The 5,285-nt window shown below is 39.2% G+C and overlaps 1 pseudogene; it reads left to right on the top strand.

The window, feature by feature from the left end:
* The first annotated feature begins 3,212 nt into the window (after positions 1–3,212).
* Positions 3,213–4,042, top strand: LOC103260045 (annotated as a pseudogene).
* The last annotated feature ends 1,243 nt before the right edge of the window (positions 4,043–5,285 follow it).

Below are 5,285 nucleotides of genomic sequence, written 5' to 3'. Positions count from 1 at the left end.
GAAACAAAGATCCGAGTATCACATGTTCTCACTCATATAATGGACCTTGAACATCCAATGTAATACTATAAGAAAATGACTGACGGTACTGGGAAACTATGGGGGGGGCGGGAGATGGGATTAACAGTAGCAAATATCTGTCTGGGGATGGGGAAACACCTCTTATCAACAGTGTGCCTGAATGAATCATAATTGTATTCCTAACCCACAACTGTACCCCACAACATCATAATAAAAAATAAGTAAATTGTGTGCAGGTGAGGTTTGGGCTTCTAGCAAGCCCTCTCTCCCCATTAGTGAACCTGGTACTCAGTGTGTTGTTGCATGCTCCTTATCCCTCCTCCTTCCCTCCCTCCTTTAGCAGTGTTAAGTGTCTGTTGTTCCCACCTTTATGCTCACGTAACCAGTGATCAGGACCCGCGTATCAATGAGAACATGTGGTATTTCGTTTTTTGTTTCTCTGTTAGTTCATTTAGCATCATGGTCTCCAGCTGTATCTGTGTTGCTGCAAAAGACATGATTTTTGTGCTTCTTTATGACTACATAATAGTCCATCATGCATATGTACCTCTTTTCTTTATCTGGCACACTTTCAATGGGCATGTGGGTTTATTTCAAGTTTTTGATATTGTGAATGGTGCTGCAATGAACACAGAAGTGCAGTGTCTTTTTGGTAGAGAAATTTATCTTCCTCTGGGTATATTCCCAGAAGTGGCATTGCTGGATCATATGGAAGGTCAATTTTTAGTTCTTTGAGAAAATGCCACACTGCTTTCCACAAAGGTTGAACTAGCTTACATTCTCACCAACAATTTAGAAGCTTTTTCTTTGCAGCTACACCAACACCTGTTATTTTTGACTTTTTAATGATAGCCACCCTTATTGGTATTAGGTGGTATCTCATTATAACTTTGATTTTCATTTATCTGATGATTAATTAGGCTGAACATTTTTTGCACGTTTGTTTGATGCATGAAAGTCTTCCTTTAAAAAGTGTCTGTTCATGTTTTTTGCCCATTTTTTAATGGGGTTGTTTGATTTTTATCCTGTTGATTAGTTTGAGTTCCTTGTAGATACTGGAAATTAGGCCTTTGTTGAATGCACAGCTTGCAAATATTTTTTCCCATTCCATGGGCTTTCTCTTTGCTCTCTTGATGGTTTCTTTTGCTGTGCAAAAACTTTTTAGTTTAATAAGGTTTGACATGTCAATCTCAGCTTTTGCTGCATTTGCTTTTGAGGACTTGGCCATGAATTCATTGCCTACTCCAAAGTCCAGGAGGCTGTTCCTTAAGTTTTCTTCAAAGATTCTTATAGTTTGAAGTTTCACATTTAAGTCTTTGATCCATTTTGAGTTTATGTTTTTATATGGTGATTGTTAGGGGTCTACTTTTATTCTCCTGCATGTGGTTAGTCAGTTTTCCCAGCACCATTTGCTAAATATGATTTCCTTTCCCCAGCGTTTGTTTCTGCTGGCTTTGTCAAAGGTCAGTGGTTTTATTTCTGGATTCTCTGTCCTGTTCCATTGGTCTATGTGTCTGTTCCTATACCAATACCATGCTGTCTTAGTTACTGTAGTCTTGTAGTAAAGTTTAAAGTCTGGAAGTGTGATGACCCCAGCTTTGTTCCTATTGTTGAGGATTGCTTTAGTTATTCGAGTTCTTTTTTGCTTCCATATAAATTTTTGTATTGTCTTTTCTTGGTTTGTGAAAAATGATGCTGGGAATTTGACAGAAACTGCTTTGAATTTGTAGGTTGCTTTGGACAGAATGGACACCTTGACTATATTGACTCTTCCAACCCAGGAGCATGGAATATTTTCCCATTTGTTTGTGTCATCCTTGATTTCATTGAGCAGTGCTTTGTAGCTGCTACTTCAAAGGTCTTTCACCTCTTTGGTTAAGTGGATACTGAGATACATTTCTTTTTGTGACTTTTGTGAATGGGATTGTGTTTTTTATTTGTTTCTCAGTCTGCTTGTTGTTGGTGTTCAGAAATGCAACTGTGTTTTATACAGTCATTTTGTATCCTGAGACTTTACCTATGTTGTTTATCAGTGCAAGGAGGTTTTTTGATGGACTCTCTAGGGTTTTCTAGGTGTAGAATCATATAACCTGCAAAGAAGGACAACTCAACTTCCTCTTTTCTTATTTGGATACCCCTAATTTCTTTCTCCTGCCTGACTGCTCTGGGTAGGACTTCCTGTTCTGTGTTGAATGGGAGGGGAGATAATGGATATCCTTGTCCTGTTCCAGTTCTTGGGGGGAATACTTCCAGCTTTTACTCATTAAGTATGATGTTGGCTGCAGGTCTGTCATTTTTGGTTCTAATTATTTTGAGGAATGTTCCTTTAATGCCTAGGTATTTGAGGGTTTTTAAAATCAAGATCTCCTTATATATTCTAAATACTGGTCTTCTATGAGATGTTTTGCATGTATTTTTCTTCCAGCTTGTTACATGTCTTTCTGCTCTGTTTTTGTAACAGTACGCTCTGAAGAACATTTTTAAAAGAATTTAATGAATTCCAATTTATTTATTTCATTTTATAGTTTGAGGCTTTTGTGTTCTGTTGAAGAAAACTTTGCCAAATCCAAGGACACTAACATTTTCTCTTAGGTTTTCTCTCAGAAGTTTTATGGTTTTAACTCCAATATTAGATCTATGATCTATTTTGAGTTAATTTTGTATATGAATATGCAATTGTCCTATTTATTGAAAGATTATCCTTTCCTTCATATCTTACATTAAATTTAGATAATACCATCTTCCCTGTCCTCCTCACATGATTGTGGAGAGCACTTAGTGATATATGTGTAAACATGCTCTAAAAAGTGAAAAAATAATAAGACCTAAGTCACTGCCTTTATTACTTCTAAGTAGGTCCTGATCCAGAGAGAAGAACAAGAACAAAAAATGTTTTAAGGTCAGTAGTCAGAGAACCTGACAACAGTGTGGTCCCACTCCTTTCACTCATTCTATTAGCCTTTAAAATGCCTTATAATTTGTAAAGAGGTAAAGAAATGCAGGATATTGTCTTTACACCTGAAAATCCCCAGACTACATAATAAAGGCCATTGTTATTTTGCATGGTACTACCGGGTCATAAATATTATTGTGCAAGCAGAAAGTATGCAAAAAATCTTAATGATCAACAGGAAAAATTATGATTGTTTTATGACCCTTAAAATTTTTGTGGAGTTGATCATGGCAACTAGAAGGAGAGTCTGAGGTGGAGGCAGCAGCCCTGGAGGTCCTGGCTGAGGTGGAAGGCATCCTGGAGCTTATAGGCAGAGCTACCAGTTAAAATTCTGGCTGAGTATGTGATGGACTCCCAGAAGAAAAACAGGCTGCTCTGTAGCCAGCTTCAGGTAGTGGACTTCTTGCAGAGCTTTCCAGCTCAGGAGAACACTGCCCAGGGCTTGGACCCCTTGGCTTCTGAAGACATAAGCCAACAGAAGGCAATTGTAGCTAAAGAACAATGGAAAGATCTGAAATCCACTTACTAGCAGAACGTGGAGGCCATTAAAAGTGCCCTGACCCAGGTCCTGACGAAAGTGGAAGAGGCCCAAAGCAGACACAGCTCAAAGAAGTCCCTGAGCAGCTTCAGGCCAAGAAGCAAATGGTCATGGAGAAACTCAGAGCAGCCCAGAAGCGTGGCAGCTGCAACACAAGAAGCATCAGCAGCATCTGGCAGAGGTTTTGGCAGAGGTGAGGAAGCATCAGACAGGAACTCAGCAGGAGCTTGAGTATCTGCAACTTGGAACACTGAAGCAGTACGCAGGACAGGAGCAGGACAAGCTGCAGAGGCACCAGACCTTCCTCCAGGTTACTGTATATCCTGCAGGACAAGGCAGAGGCAAAGCTACAACAGGAGCTGGATCTCCCTGAGGATAAGCCACAGCAGTTGACTCAACCCCAGGAGCAATCAGGGGACACCATGGGGAGAGACGATGGTGTGTCCTCCAAGGCTGATGGCCTGCAACCTGCTGGAGATTCAAACTTGCCATGGCTCCCTGGGGAACAACAGTATGGGGAAGGATACTAAAACAGTCCCCTGGCCCACCCTCAGTACAGGATGAACTGTGAACTCCTAAGTACAGCCTGATTTCTGACCACAGCCCAGGTGTAGGCAAGTTCTGGCATCTGTGGATTAAAAGCTCTGGGATTTCTCTCAGTTGCCTGTTGTTTGTTTATCTTCATATGCTGGTGGGAAGAACTACAGACTCCTAAAAACCAATAATATGACAGGAGTTCGGACTGGTGTTGATAGAGGGTATATTCTGAGGGGCCCCTGGCCTGAGGCCTCAGGGGTTGCTTACTCATATGAAGCAGATATGCTGTGCTTGATTCAAGAGGAGGAGAATGCTTTATGCAGGTGATTTTATGTGGGAAGATAATTTTATACACTAATCCAAATTTTATTCATGGATCCAAATGTTTGTTGAGTCCTTTCTTTGTACTGGTGAACCAGAGCTATAACTCTGAGTTCATCTGACCCTGTGTTACATCCCTGGTATCTTTCTGTCCCTTTCTTTGATAACTTTTCAGGTACTCATTCACTATGTTAGTATTCTCAAACATTCAGAGACTGGCTTTTGTGATTCAGTATTGTATGTTTTGTTTTGTTGATGTCTAGTGATAGCTTGACCATTTCCTCACTTTTACTTTTGGGTGGAGATGTACTTTTTCTTTTTTGTAAACTCTTTGTTTTTGTCAGATGGTAGGCTCATGTACTTGGATCTTTGCTTTCTCAAATAAACATTTAAAAATATATATTTTTTTGTGAAAACATTAAAAACTCCCTCATTGTTGGCCATTAATATACCAATACAGAAAAGAGAAAAAATATCAAGACTAATATTTATTTAGATGTCTGTGATTTAAAACATTAGAAAGATTGGGAATTAAAACATTTGATTTGTAAAAACTTATCAAGAGTAGTCTGAACATTGTTTGCCTCTTCTTTTTGTTGTATAACTTCTAATACAGACTGTACATTTTTTCTATGCCTAGACTAACCTCCAAGTTTGGGTCAGTTTCCACCTTTTATCCTTTGCACTTACACTGTTGTAAACTAGCTCCAAAGTTCCTTTAATGTGAAGGGATTTTTGTTTTGTTTTGCTTTTTGCCATCATCACTTCCCCTAAGTTGCCTTCATTCTTTTTGTCATAACCACTTTCCTCATTCATGTCAATAAATTCTCCTTCAACAAGTGCTTCTGGCTGCAGCTCTAAAGTTTATTGAGTGGTCACAGTGTCAACATGTCAGCTCTTTTTTTTTTTTTTTTT

This window comes from Carlito syrichta, unplaced genomic scaffold (genome assembly GCF_000164805.1).
Source record: "Carlito syrichta isolate Samal-C Ts95f unplaced genomic scaffold, Tarsius_syrichta-2.0.1 Scaffold87985, whole genome shotgun sequence".
NCBI classification, from domain to species: Eukaryota; Metazoa; Chordata; class Mammalia; order Primates; family Tarsiidae; genus Carlito; species Carlito syrichta.
The sequence above is the reverse complement of the archived record's forward strand: the minus strand, read 5'-3'. Positions and strand labels throughout refer to the sequence as shown.